Below are 16,251 nucleotides of genomic sequence, written 5' to 3'. Positions count from 1 at the left end.
TATTTTTTGAAGCAGGCGCAGGCATTCTGGGAAACTGTGGTGGTGTCAAAAAATAGGACTTGAATGCAGTTCTACTGTCAAAGCAAAAAATAGATAAATAAAAAAAAAAATTAAAAAAAGAGGGGGGGTTCTCAACTAATTAGTCAATCAAAATTAATTGATTACTCGACAATCAATAATCAATTATTTAATCATCGCATAGTTGGTTGGATCCATTGCTTAAAATGATCCAAATCCTATACTTTCAGCATCTCAACAATAATTATTCTTACTTCTGTATCCCTAGTGAAAGCTGGATGATTGTCTTTTGATTGATCAAACAAGACATTTGCAAATTCTTGCTTGTACCTTCGTAAAATATTGACTGAACTCAATTATTTACAATGGTGAATGGAAATACATTTAAATAAAATGAAAACAAGTGAGCAAAACACGCAAAAATAAACAAATACAAGAATTCTTTTTGACTGAACACATTGAATTCAATTGAAATAAATTCAATTTGTATGAAGTGTAAATCAACAGCACAACGATAATATTAAACAATGTATCGATTTGAGATAAACTACCACAACTAGAACTACAATATGCAGTATTTAAGAGTGCGATGTGCATTCTGTCACTTGACGTTGAAAGGGCAGATGACAATTTTTCTGCACACATGCATACACAAATGCACTCTCTTTGCCTGTGTTTCTTTTTTTCTCGTTTACTAATTCTTAGCATACTTGCAACGTTCATTCGAAGATAACGTTAATATATTAACAATACAGTGCATTTGTCAAACAGCTCTCTCATAAAGGTGACATGTTAAATGTTTCCTCCGTTCTACGCCACTTTTTGAAGCATGTTTTGCAAGTGGGATACACAAGTCACAGTCGCCTTCGAAAGCCTAAAACTTTCTACACAGCCGACTTTGTTTATTTGGACGATGTGAGGGGTTTGCTAGTCACATTATCTGAGGTACCGTAGTTAGCCACAGTAGCAAACTTATTAATGATTTCCACAAAGCAGGAAGTGGACAACAGCAGCTGTAATGTAATTGGCTACTGCAGCGGAGTTTTAAAATCTAAAAGCCTTAATGGGACAATTTGTTAAGATTTAGACCGTTTTTCATTACAGGATTTACCATTGTCCGTAGGTATAATAGTCATGGCAGCCTCTGGAGGAGTGCCACCCCCCATGTAATATAATTTAATGCTAATTAGACCTATGAGTATATTTAAAACATACTGTTGGTCATTACGAACACATTTATTTGCACGTTCTTTAAATTTCTAATCATTTAATTTAACCCTCTTGAATGAAAAATGGTCTAAATCTTACACATTGTACCTTTAAAATCGTTCTAATCCTAAGAATTTCAGGCACTCGGTTGGAAATATTATAGTAATAATACTATAACAGTCTTCAAAAGTCTTGTCTGAAAGAAGCCGGTATTGAATCAAAATGAGACATTTGCAAAAATTTGCTTTTACTAAGGAAAACAATGATCCTTTACGCCAATATTTTGACATCCAGAAAATCAGCAGCCAACATAATTTTTTTTTAAAAATGCCACCCCCCTCAAAAAAAAAAAAGGAAATTCTTTTCAAACAAACCAATTCAGTGATTAATTGCCAAAAATAATCAACACATTGACTTGTCTATTATTAAAATAATCAATAGTTGTTTCCGGAAATGGAATAATCAATTCTAAATATTAAATACTGATAGCCCCAGTTTGGACTACTGTACTTCCTCTATGTGTGCTGGTGGCAGCGTGTCTCCTTGTAAACACCTATACCTGCATGTATGTGTGTGTGCGTGCATGCACTCGTGCAAGAGGTCATGAAGGACAGCTAGGCAGAGGGCAGTGGGGATCAAAATGCATGCTGGGAGCTGGGCTGTCAGCCAGCAGCCAGGGAAGAGAGTAAGGGAGGTAGAAGAAGTTAAAAAAAAAAAGGAAAAAGGAGGTAGTGGGACATTGTGAGAGGGGCGGAGGGGCTGCCAACATTGGACTCTGTGGAAAAACTCCACAAGGAAGAAGACACACAACAAGCTGCGAGGGAACAGTATTAAAAGGGAGGTTGTCAATCCGGTCTGAGCTGGTTACCCCACCCTGCACTGTGTGCCAAGTTTCAGGAAAGGCTGTCCCCTTGCTCACGTGTGTGTGTGTGTGGGGGGGGGGGATTAAAATGATCGACTGAAGCCTGCAATGGGAGGGGGCTTTCGGGAGAACAAGCCATCCTCGATTCCTGTATCAACACACTCGCATGCACACACAACACAAACGCTGTGCCATCACAGAGACATCAATAATGCACACACACACGCACAAACACGTATCGTACATCCACCACCCACCCTCTCCATTCCATCTGCCAGGGAGAAGCAGCAGGGGGTGAGACGGGGGGGCGGTTAGACTCTCTATATGAGCAAGTGCTCTAACGACCGTGCAGCAGATTAGCTTCTATGTACGCTCGCAGGCCACAGCCCCCACCACCAAACCTGCCGAACCTGGCTGCCTCTCCTCCCTCACACCTGCTCACCTGCATTCACCTCTCACGTTCCCTTCCTGTCCTTTGACCAACTATGCCTATCTGCCACCACAACTTCAAAATGTGCCTTTTTATGCTGATTTACAGTCAGGGGGCAAGAGCAAAGAGCACGTCCTGATCCTTAAATTAGTGGCGTGTTCTTTAAAAAGTAGTGTTATATAGTGCTATTAATAGAGTATTAAAATGAAAATACAATGGAAGCTCTCAGGTCAAACACAATCCATTCTGAAATGCTGATCGTGCAAAATTTTTTATATAACCTGCAGCTGTTGAAATATCATTTGGCATATTTGATGAACCTTTCAGGTGTGAATAATGTTATTTGTCAATTATTATCATCATCATTATCATTATTATTATTATTATTATTATTATTTTAAATTTGACAATATACATCTTTGTTGTAAAATTCTAACAAGTTCAGGGAGGTTCCAGGGACCGCAATAGCCTTAAAGGGAAAGTCAACCCCAAATTAATGTTTTACAATACGCTCTATGCAACCTCTCAACAGTTATTATGATTAATATTGCACATGTTAATATGAATTAAGTAGCGAAATCCGTCTGTTACTATCCAACAAAGGAGGCGGCCATTTTGCCACTTCACATCACAGTTGCTCAGGTATCAGGTCATGATTAATCACAGCTCAGCTTTGAGTGTCACATGACCTGAGCCATTAAAAAAAAAACCCTGCGAGCTGCCATTGGTTATGACAAAAGCCTGGGCAAGTGTGATGTCATTTTCAGTTGACAGCAAATGGCATGTTGTGCTATGATGACCGGGGAAGTACGGAACATAGGGTAAACCAAAAAAAAAAAAAAAAATGGGTGTTGACTTTGGCTTTAAAAAGTTCAATGACGAACATCAATAGCATCAACATCCTATGTTTTCAAAGTGTTAAAATTTCAATTATCTTTGTTTGAATAACAACAAAAACAAAAGGTACATTGTGTTCCCAGGGTCAGCAGAATCACTAATAAAATTAACAGTTTAAATGGATTTTTTATCGATCATCACATTTTATTTGAAGAAAGTAAATAATAATAATTTGTCAAAACCTAGACTATTGGCACAGACAGTCAACCTCGCTACTAATAGTCCTGTGCTTAATTTTAAGTAACATTTTAACATTCTTAATTGATGGGTAAGCGTGAAATGAACTTAACTTGACGGTGTAATACTGGTCTAATAGGGAATTAATTTACACCCAAAATGTATCTTGATGTTCTACACAATCCAAAAAGGTATGCCAGGGTTTGTCCCTTTCATCCATTCATTTGGGTTCCAGGTGAGCTGGACCCTATCTCAGCTGACTTTGGGCAAGACACTAGGTACGCTCTTGGCTGGTTACCTGTCGATCATACAGTATCGACACAACAACCATTCACACTCACAACTAAAGACAATTTAGGACAAGCAAATATTTGAATGTGGCAGAGAAAACAGATGCAAGGACCCTAACCCAAACCCATAATATAATATAATATAACCCATAATATACAAACTGTTTAAAGAGCTCATCAAAACAAATTCACAACTACAATGACAGCAACAATTATCATTGTCATGCTGAGATATTCATGCATCACCCAATTTCTAGTATACTTCTTCCAAAAAGGCCACTGAACGCAAACCCCGAGAAAACCAAAAGTTAATCCTTTGCACTCCACTGGAGTGACCCATTGTGAGGTGCACATGAGTCATGCAGGACATCATAGGCAACGGTATTTTGAACTTGAACTTCACGGCGTACTTTTCACAGCGCTTTTGGCCAAATGATAAATGAAAGTATTTCAGGGCCGTTGAATTGCGTGCATCTATTCTGATGGCATGCTCATTAAAAAGGAATTATTAGATGCCAGTGAAAATATCAGCGCATCCTCTCATTGGATTTTCACTACACTTTAAATTATAAAAAAAAAAAAAAGGTGTCTGGCAGCATCTGAGCAAATTGCATCAGAGACGGACTGATTTGAATATGCAGAGGAGGATGGGGAGGAAGCAGAGGACAAAGACAAAAACTGGAGATGGCTCAGGAAAGAGAGAGGGAGACCACATGGCCTCCGGTCATGTCCTCTGAAGGAGGAAAGTGATCTCTTGTGAACCCATCCGGACCTGACTTCAAGCACCTGCGCAAGACCGGACTCTGGCTGCGGGTGTGTGTACACGTTATCCTCTGTGCATACAAGAGCTGACCCCGGGTTGCAGCTTTGTGGGGGTAAAGACGCTGAGCTGAGAAGAGATAAAACATGCACACGCACACGCACTTGGTTCAAGTGAGCGCCAAAGAAGCATAGAGGGATTCCTCGGCACGCCGGAGCCACCTGTCCCCAGATGACCTAGCGTGGACTAAGAAAGCCATGCATCCAACCTGATCCCATCACCTCCTTCTGGCTTGCAGCATTCCCTATAACTAATTCATGCTTTTGTGCCATTGAGCCCAAAGTCAGGTACAAAGCGGGGCGGTGTCTGTCCATATCTATATAGTTGTGCTTCAAGGAAGGCCCATTCTTTAGTCTAGCCAGTAAGAACTTAAGTCCTGCTTTGCAAAAAAAAAAAAAAACTTTCTGTGATCCAAGCCACGACATGGAAGCTCTTTGCACACGCTCCACAGTACAGTGCCCCCTGTGTTACAGCATCCCTGGCTTACGTTTTTTTTTTCACGTTACGATGTGGAATATTGAGGTTTTTTTTGTCCCCTCTTTATGGTTTTGCGACAAAAACAACTGTCATGACCCTAGGGGCTTGGCTTTGTGTTGTTTTGTCTCCATTTGCAGGCTTTTTTAGGTAATTGCACTTATTTTCTGTTGCCGTCAATGCTTCCATGCAACGCGTCACTACAATGCTGGTCTGCTATTGGCCGGTGTCTCCTCATGAGATGGTGGTCTGCTATCGTTTCAAAATGGCGGAACGGTAAAGCTTTGTTCTATGGTGAGTGGTTACAAAACCATATTTATAGTGAATTTTACTGCTTAATTCAAACTTGAATGGGTTAGTTATGGGTCACAAGATTGCTAGTGATGTTAAAGAGCGAAGTAAGACGATGATTTATGTGGAAATGATGCCGGAGATAATCAAGAAATACGAAGCTAGCCTAGCCTAGGCTACCCTTACTAGGGAATATGTGCATAACAAGCACCACTCTAGAGATAAATGAATCCTTTCTATATTTTTTATTTATGATGTTTTCTGATTGTATACATGTATATTATATACTGTATATACGTAGCACTTACGATACTATTTTGGTAGCAATTTTTAATATGGATGTACAATTTTGATGTTTTTACCTGAGGTTCTAAACATTAGCTATTAAACATAGGTTTGGATTGCCCGCCATACGGTGAATTCGCCTTACGAGCCCAACCGCAGAACGGATTAATCTCGTATCACAGGGGCCCCACTGTACTTGGTTACACTTTAGGCACGCAACAAAAAAATAGTCTAGCTTGTGTGTTTACTATCCAAACCCAATTTGCTCATCTGTCACATGGCTATTTCATTCCGCGTATCCGAGCTAACATGAAACACAGATCAAAGATATCCACTGCTGTGAATCAAAAAGCTGGTCTCTTTAGCTGACAAATACTATTCAATCCAACAAACAAAGAGGCAAAATGTTAAGTCTGAGAAAATTCTGATGTGTTTAAGATAGACAGCCAGCACATTTAAGGAAATGATCCCAAGGCGTTAGTGAACATGAGGCATGATAGCATTTGAAACAAGTTGAAATAAAAGTGCTTTTGTGATTTTCCAAGAATTTTTGTGAAACTGATTTGTTTCACATAGCTTTTCGATGTCTGCTGTCCTATGTTCTGTCTTGTCTTTCCATTGTGTAAAACAGACTTGAGTTTTGTGAAAGCTAAATAAATACAAATTTGTATTATTCTATTAACTGAAGGTCCTTTCATACTACCACTATAAAAAAAAAAAATCACTGGCGTGGAATAGAGTGGCTAAATCAATCTGGGAACTTTCTTCTTTTGAATGTAATATCAGCAAGATCTGGTAAGATGGGACAACAATTTTAACCTTTTGGCTGTGAGGAAATGAAAACAGTTACCTTAAAAAGGATATTTGTGAAAAAAATCTCAAACTTTCTCTGCTGACTTGTGGAACTTTTAGCCAGATCGGGAAACATTATTATAGACTTATAGAATAACTTATAGAATGTCACATCTGCTGTTACAGCTCTGAGATTTGTAGGACAGGAGGTTATGTGCTAAAACATGTGCATAATTGGGCTGAAAAGTGAGATTTTAAAATGGACTTACTGCAATATAGAGCTGTTATGGCAGAAACACACGTTGCTGTTCTAGTATATGTCTCTCCTCTTCACATGCCAACACAAAACTCCACAACATCGTCCAAATAATCACAGTCAAAGCCACAAGATCAAACGCATCAAAGGTTCATTCCAACTTGACAGCCGGGTGGGAGGTGTGGTCCTAATGCCCGCCACACATTGAATAATCATTTGCCCCCTTGCTGATTTCTGTGTTTTTTGCACATTTATCACTTGCAAAGGGTTGATGAAATTAAAGCTATCAAACTTAGACAACCCTAGAAACCTATTTGACCCTACGTGAATAAGTAATTGCCCATCTTGTTAAATCACAAAGTGACCAACCACAGTTTTGGCAAAGCTAAGTTCGATTTTATGGGCCAGACCCAAACATGATTACTACCATGTTTGTTGTTTGAGAAATCATTTAAATAGGATCTTTTAGCCAAAGTGGAGTAGGCTACAAATCCAAGAACAAACATCATGCCAGAATTCAAAGAACTGAAATCTATCAGTCTGGAAAAGGTTACAAAGCCATTTCCAAAGCTGTGGGGCTCCAGCAAACCACTGTCAGAGCCATTATTCAGAAATGGAGAAAACGGGGAGCAGCGGCAAATCTTCCCAGGAATGGTTGGACAGTGGAGATTACTCCAAAAGTGTAACGGTGCCTCATTCAGGAGGTCACAAAAGAGCTAGAAAAACATCCAAACAACTACAGGCCCCTCTGGCCTCAGTTAAGGTCAGCGTTCACGACTATAAGAAAGCACTAGGCAAATATGGCATCCATGATCCGTAAAAATCAAAACTTAGTAAATGTTAAAAAAAAAAAAAAAAAAACAGTCTCCCCTGTTATTGTCTCTTGCAAAGCAGACTGAAGTTGTAGATTCTTTGCACATCTAAAGATTGAAGCTCAAACCATTTTTGATTGAAGTGAATCATTTTCAATCAAAAATTGTTGAGAATCAAAAATCAATTTTGAATTGCATTGGAGACCCCCCAAAAGTGGAATTGAATCAAATCTTGAAACAGTCAAGGATTTCCACTCCTAGTGGTGAAGGTCTGGGCAAGAGTGCCCTTGGTGGTTAGGGAAGAGGAAGAGCAAGATGAAAGTGAGACTTGGAGGAAATCCGTACAAATGCCAGGTCACCATACAATTGACGCAGACAGCAGACTGGGCGGACAGTTTGCCAAAGACAAACTTATTTTACTCAAGCGCACCAAGTCTAAGGCAAAGGCTGCCAGACAATGTATCAAAGGCCTGGCACAGAAAAACAAGAAGGGTGTCATCACATTATCACATAAAATTCAAACATTGATTTCAAAAAAATAACCTCCAACATGCATAGATTGCATTCAAATTCAGACATTTCAGACTCAGAAAATAGTAAATCAATGGATTAAACATTGATGACTGCAAATATCTTGGCATTGTCAGCTTTCTATCAATACACATAATGATATAATCTGAATAAAATGAATAATGATGGGGATTAACATTACTTTGGTATTTTACTTAATTACAAAGTAAGTCAGGTGAAGTGTAATTACAATAAAATAAGAATTTTCATAATTAATTTTTTAATTTAAGGTCCTTTGATGCACTTGGTTATTTTTTTCTGTTTTAGACTAAGCTATAATCTGCATAAACACTGTAAAAAATTAACAGCTGTCGAAAGGTGATTTATATATATATATATTTTTTTGTTAATGTTAAAAAGGATATAGGTTATGATATACTTATACATTTATTATAGATAATAATCTTGTTTATAGTCAGCGTGTCAAGTGTGTGCGCGTGTGTGTGGAGCGTGAAAGGTTTTCTCTTTCCTATGGGGGGGCTTGGCAAAATATAGTTGAGAAGCACTGCTCTAGTCACTTGTTTACCCAATCTAATAACTAGGCTTCTATCTTCCATTCTAGTGATTTACATGTCATTGAATTAGAGTAAAAAAACATAAACCTGACTTTGGCACATAGGATTTACCCAGAAAACTGGCACACTTTTAAATTAGTCCGGATGTTAAAACACTGAGCAAGAATAATATTTGGCACCATGGTTTCAAATTTATGTGTCTTAGCAGCAACTACTGTTCTTGTTACAGTAAAATATTTAGTAACTATTGTATAGTTTGAGTCACTGTCAATGTTTGTTTTATGAAACTAGAGTTTGCAAATTGAGGTGACCGTACTGCACATTAGCAAATAAGATCCTGTACTGATTCAAAAAAGTGTTCGACCAAATCCTATGCAGTTCGACTAGTGCAAAAGTTTATGTAAAGCCCTGTCATGCTCTGAGTTGTCAACAAAAAACAGGTAAAAAACAACATGAAGTAGAAAGACATCAAGACAAAGATACACTCTGTCTCTGTCCTGCAAGAAAACAGCAATTTTGAGGGAATTACCTGATTCAAATCAATAAGGGTACAAAATCCTAAGAATGAAGAGTGGGGGAGGCCGCATCTAGGAAAAGCAGATTTGGAAAAAGTGCCATGGTGGCTAAAGTATGCCGCGGATGCCAGGAGACCCGTGGAAGGAAATGTCTTAGTGGGAGATGGGAGGAAGAAGGTGGCTGGCTGATAAAACTGACATTGCGAAAGTCGCAGCGTTGAGGCATTTGCTCGCAGCTGAGCAGGAAGTGCTGGTGAACACACCGAAAATGAGTGAAGTGATGGTGGGTGAGGCTGGCTTATTAAACTCACACCCTCTTATAACAGAAGAGTATGGAGGCCTTGGATTCCAGTTCAGATGTCAACGATAAACTCGGATCTTGTTCGTTTAACTGGTAAAACCTGCTTCAAAAAGAAGAAAGCTCAACGCCCACAGGTGGGGCAAAGATTCATTTGAGTAAGCAGGTAGGGGGTTATTAACTTTTGCCCTTCTGCAAAGCCAGCATAGTTCAACAAGTACACTCTGTACAGACAAGTGTAAATAACAAACTTCATTTTTAACTGCATTCATAAAATTATATTTTAAGATGTATGGATTAATCGTATGAAACATCCCAAAAAGCTCAAGGGCAATTAAGATCAGTTGGGAACATTTTAATCAATCCGCCGGATGCCTCCAAAACGATCTAAGTTTAACAAGAATGTTCTGGTAAAACATGCCACCAAATTTCAACTTTAAACTATCATTATGATGTATGTAACACAAAACTTGAGCATGTCACACGCTGGGCACAAATATTTATTTAGAATTACTTCTTTTAGACAACGGGTCTGACACTTTATGTTGATTATTTTTTGGAGGACAGATATTTATTCATAATTAAGTTAATGATTAATTTTTGTGAAGCAATTTCTACTGTAATCCCAAAACAGGATGCTTTATGTTGAATATTTTTCTGTGGACAAATATTTACAACTATATCTTTTTGAGAACAGGTGTGACACTAAGTTGATTATTTTTTTGTGAACAAATATTTAGGTTTCAATTCCACCTCATAAGCCTTTAGATGACAATGTTGACCACATGTTTGCGTGTCAAAAGCCTCTGCTTTTCTCAGGCCCCTAGTATACCATACTAGCTGTCACTTGAGACCCATTTTGGGAAATCCGATTGGCAAAAATTTGAAAAAATTGGGTTCGAAATGACCAAAAATTACATTTTGACTACTTAGCCCATACTCACGTTGAGTGATTTTGGTACTTTTGTGATTTTTTCTTTTTCTTGCAAACAAACTTGAAGGCTGTTGTAGGTGTTCTTACGGGTCTGTTGTAGTATATGCTTGTTTCTAAGTAAGCTGGGTTTGCACTCAGCAATTTTTGACATAATTATTTACTTTATTTTAGTTTATTATTATTTTTAAGTATATATACTTGTTATATACTTGTTTATGCAGTATATACTGTTAATATATAATCGTGAACGCAATACTGACCAAAATAATCATGATTATTATTATTTTGGCTATAATCGTGCAGCCCTAGTCTAAAGTTTAATAAATATGTTTTATTCAATTATCTATTTTTTTAAATCCCCAAATCCTTTGCATTGGTTAAAACAGAGGTGGGTAATTTCAGGCCTCGGGGGCCGGTGTCCTGCATGTTTTCCCGTTTTCTCTCTCACACACACCTGATTCAAATGATTAGGATTATTTTCAAGTGCCAGCAGAGCTTGTTGATTAGCTACTGGTTTATATCAGGTGTGTTAGGGAGAGAAAACTGGAAAACATGCAGGACACCGGACCTCGAGGGCCGGAATTGCCCACCCCTGGGTTAAAGGGTACTTGACTGAAAAGATATTTCATCGGGGGTACATCACAGAAAAATGTTTGAGAACCAGTGGGTTAGAGAACACGTGAAGTTGGGCTGGACGATAATGGCCAAAATAATAATCCAAATTATTTTGGTCAAAATTGAAATCATGATTATTCATGTTTAGTCAAACATGTATATTAATTGCCCCCCCCTTTTTTTTTTTTTTAAACAAGCAGTATATACAAAAGGCTTCGATGCTTGATACTTACAAATAATAAGAAGCTAAAATAAATAAATAAAGAAAATAAGACAAATTCACTCAGGACATGGCAAAAACTTGGCACACAGAAAACAGTGATGCCTACTTAGAACCAAACACTTTATTCACTTTTAAGAAAATTTGAATCAATTAGGAGTCAAAATGTCATTTTCGTTTATTTCAAACCAAATTAATTTGATTAATTAATCAGATTTTTCAAAATGGGTCTCAATTGACAGCTAGCACGGTATTGAAGGCCTTGAAAAGGAACTCTACTTGTTAAGTATCCCTATTATTAAAGGGACAGTCAGTTATATTTAGTGATGAAGGACAAAGTTATCAATTTTAAAAACTCACTATAAATTTCAATAACATGCCAACAGGAGCATGATAATCTGTTTGGGAATTTGGATGACCAGTTATTTTACACATTTGAAGTCACTCGCCACACACAGCCAGCAAATCTATTGTGATAAAACATAAATTTACTTTGACGAAAGAAAAGGTCTGTGAAGTGTTGGACTTTTGCTATGGAGTCTATTAAGTTGTAGTGTTGTGAACACTCGCGTGACTTGATTGCTGTACCGTATTCGTTGATCCCTTGGCCTGCCGCTTTCTACTTGACTGGTAAGAGTGCCTTTGTGTTTGCATTTAGCTTTGTTTTGGAGATCCCCAATTATAATATAAAGCATCAGTTACAGCATGCGACTGAACACCAATTAGGTAAACTGTTTTTTTTTTTTTGTATGAATGAAAAATAGATCAATGATGAACAAAAAACTGCATTAGCCGACCAAGCAGGGAAATGTATCTATTCCAAGCAGTCTAAGTAACCATGTACAGTAGGAGTGCATGTACATACGTATGTATGCTGGAGCTGTGTATGCTATAGCTAAATATTAGCTACAGTAGGTATATGCAGTTGTGTGTTGACATACTGTTTTAGTTCCAGTTATACTTGATGGCTCAATGTTGGTATTAGAAGCACTAAGCCAATCCTGACTTTGGGTCCGGATCCACAACAGTTCTAATGCTGCTAACGAACAACATCACCAAATACGCAACGGCTGACTCCCGCCACAGCTGGTCCAGGTGGGTTCGGTTACTGGGAAGATTTACGAAAAGGCTTCGCACACGTCAATGACTACAGCGCAGCACGCACGTTCCTAGCCCCAGTGCTTGGTGGAAAGCAGGTGGCGAGGCCACCTGGGAGAACCGGCAAGTGGGGACTAGCTGCCGTGCATGACAGCAGAGAGGGGCTACGTTGTACGGTCTTCTTTTGCGGGTACTTCTTCCGTGTGGCTAATTAGTAATCAAAATTTAACATCCAAGTTTTAAAACATGAATGATTCCGGATTTCAATTGATTACCGATTCCGTGTTGCCACCCCTCATGGCCCACAGGTGGCATGGCAGACCGAGAGCAGAAGCAAGCTGAGAAAAGTTGCCCAAAAAATTTTGCCTCAGCTTTGATGGGGGGAGTGGCCCTAGAAACACTTACACATGGCTAACTAGGAATGAAAATTTAGCACTTTTTAAAATCTGAAGGATTCTGATTACAAAATCCAACAAGAACCCATCCACCCCTATAGCTCATTTGTACGTAAGTGTGGAACTTCACTGACCAACTCCTTCAAATGTACTTGCAAATACATTTAAGCATACTTTCAAATCCATTTGAAATGCAAACAAACAAAAAAAAGAGCTTTTGTTTCCATAATGCCACAAGTTGTTGACATGTATATCTCACAGCATTCTGGGAAGAAACTGCTGTTTGTGGCATTTAGCCCTCAAGTACGTTCAGACCTATTTACAAGTTCTTCAAACTTAGTTGCAAAAACAGTTAAACATATTTAAATACATTTGAACGAGTTTGCCAGTCAAAATGTTGACTGCGTTGGCAGCATCACACTACCACACATTTGCAACTCAGCTCACGTTTGAACCACCGCTTTGTCATTAAGGCCAAGGCTCAAGTATCTACTATAGATGGTGCGTGATGAATATTATGTAATTAACATCTTTCTACACTATTTGACAATTATGAATGTAGAAATTGTGGTGATATGAACCACCACCACCTTGTTACTAAAGTTTACTTGTGCAATCTAATGTAAAGGCTTGATGAGGTTTGAACCCAAAACAATTCATTCACACCATATCATATGGGACAATGTTCTATTTCACCAGTTCGGACCCCTATAGTGTGCTCCTACAAGCATCAGCAGTTCACGTCTTCATTTTGAAATGAGACCTCAAAAGTCAACCAGCATCAATGAAAGGATTGTATTCAACTTAAGAGGTTCCATGATACACTTACATTGATTACAGTGAATAAAATCCATGACTTTGTCATACATACACAGAATGCTCTCTTTATACATGGCTATGTATCGAGACAACATTCGCTTACTTAAGCTCGACGCTCCCGTGCGACAAACCAGGAAGTGTGACCAAATCTTAACACATGGCTTCAGAAGAGACGCGACTGCCCAACAGAATTTTGGCGGGCCTGACGCTGGGCCAGCGAGGCCGCACGCAGACCAAGCGGGAAGGACTTCTTCCTGCGAGCCCATAACAGACATGTAATCGAAGCCGCTGTGTAATCAGATGACCAGCTCTCTGCTTGCTCAATCCCTCTGTCCTCACTGTCTGAGCCTCCCTCTTTCGCTGCACGGTTGCTCCATCTCAGTAGCGACACATCACCTCACTTCCCTCTCTCCTCCAGCTCTTTCACCAAGGACCCAAAGCTGCTAAGAGCCCCGCCCGTGGTCTTGTGACGTGCCAACCTCCAACACAACCCACCCATCTCCTCTCCTAAATCAAGGTCAGCAGTGTCACATCGGTCACATGTCGCTGTCCCGACCACTTCGCCAACGCCGCTCTGCTTAATTAAAAGGCGGCTGTGGTCTCTGTGCTAGTTATTTTAGCAATATCCAAATAGGCAGTGGGCGTGTGACGAGAGCCTTTAATGAATGCATGTTTTTGCGTCATGCCATGAACATTGAAAAAGAAAACTGTCTGCTTTCATCCGCAGCTGAAAAGTATCCCAAGCTCCTCTGGCTCACACTAATTTGATCAGGTTGCGTTGCCCTCTCCATAATAAATGTCCCAGACAAGAACAGAAGAAGCCCCTTTACTGCCCCTAGACATGAGCACAACAACAGGAAAACAACAGAGAGGGGTCTGTGTGGCTGGAAGTCGAGCAGCTGACCAGGAGAACCAAACACAAGGGAAGAAGTGAGACTGCAGTTAGGGAAGGGGCTGCTAAACCAATTTGATTGTGACTTAGCATGAATTTACACACAGCAGGAAAGAAATGACTCAGCTTGATATAAAACTTTAAAAAAAAAAAAAGGAGACTTCACCATGCATCATGCTCATTTGCAGGGTTGCCTCAGAAGGGGAAATTAGGCCGTATCATTCGGAATCAGACCAATACTATATCATAAATGTGTCCAACACCAGCTTTTAAAACTGACTATCAACTTGATAACAAAGTGTTCCTTATTAAGTTGTCATTTTATAGTAGCTAATTAGAATTGGAAAAATGAATCAAACAAAAATGAATTGTTCAAAGGTTAGAGAACCTTCTTTTTTCCCTGCATTTGTTCAGTATAAATGCGGGAGACCAAGACGACTTAGTCATTTTGTGCCTTTTAAGATTGCATATTAGGTCTTTGCTTTATAACAGTCTAAAATACAAATTTTTGAGGTTACAAACAGTGTGCAGCGTAAAAAAAATGCACTCACGTGACACTAGAAGGCATGTTCACATACTGCCTCACTGACTGGATTTCATTTGCTGTTTTACAGCTCATGATTTTTTTTAGACAAATATTTACTGTAAATATGACTGTACTACGGCCTTAGTGAAGGTTAGCAGCATGCTACAGCTATTTACATTTTAGGTAGGAATTTGGAAGCTGTTGACGCCATAGGACCACTGAAATTTGCCTCCCACTACTCATGCTCTTCTCCTGCACTGCTGTGTTGAAAGCATTTGTCACATCAGATGCTGACATCAGGCAACTAATGATCCAATTGCGTTTTGCCTTCCGTAGTTGATGTAATATCCCACCTAATTCTATTGCTAAGGCTTTAAAACATCAACTTTGCGATATCCCCCTTTTGTTATACATTTAGAGCTGTTAGTGTTACTTAACACATTGCCTGTAAGCAAGAAAATGTTTTATGACAGCCAAAATGGGTCTTTTTCTTCAAAATGGATCATTTCTATATACTACGTAGATCCTTGTCGAAAAAAGTCTAAATTAGGACTTGGACTAGAATTCTGCAATGTGCACAATGCTGTACAACTTTATTATGTTATATGTACAATCAATACCTTCAAAAACACATTTTGCCAGTTACTTCCGAATGTAAATGACATTTTTTAAAGGGTTTTGTCATGTGATGGTCAGAAGTTGAGCTGTGTGATGTCATTTCCAATTGGGAGCAAGTGGCAAAATGTGTTTTAAAGCTATTGGTTGTACATTAAGTTGTCAAATTATTGACTTTGTAAAAGTATGTTGACTTTTAACAGCCAAAAATGGGTAAATAGGTATCCGTTTAATTTACAGTTGCCAAAGCAACAGAAAAAGAAGTATGGTATGAAGCTTGACAATATATAAGAAAAATCCGTCACATATTAACATATTCGTTAAAATAAAGTGTCATATTTCATAATGTACACTTCAGATTTTGAGAAAAATGTCAAGCTTTCAAACTGCCACGGCGACATCGGGAAAACCTGTCTAGCTCGGAAGCTGCTCGTTTCGGGCTATAGTGGTGCAGGCACAAACATACAGGAATATCAAACTGTATTCAGCCTCACCACCAAATTGATGGGTGGTGTCCTGGACCAACCCACAGCCACTGAAGTCCCCTGCAATTCCCTTGGAATCTATTGTTGGTAACACAGACGCACACACATGCATGCGTGCGTGCATACACACTTACGCACACC

The 16,251-nt window shown here is 39.0% G+C and overlaps 1 protein-coding gene across 1 annotated transcript in view; it reads right to left on the bottom strand.

Annotated features, from left to right (window-relative positions):
* The window catches only part of zbtb7a (zinc finger and BTB domain containing 7a), a 33,980-nt gene that overhangs the window by 15,867 nt on the left and 1,862 nt on the right, over nt 1–16,251 (bottom strand).

The sequence above is a fragment of the Hippichthys cyanospilos genome, chromosome 10 (assembly GCF_059441005.1).
Source record: "Hippichthys cyanospilos isolate Australia breed blue-spotted pipefish chromosome 10, RoL_Hcya_1.0, whole genome shotgun sequence".
NCBI classification, from domain to species: Eukaryota; Metazoa; Chordata; class Actinopteri; order Syngnathiformes; family Syngnathidae; genus Hippichthys; species Hippichthys cyanospilos.
This window is presented reverse-complemented; position numbering and strand designations above follow the sequence as displayed.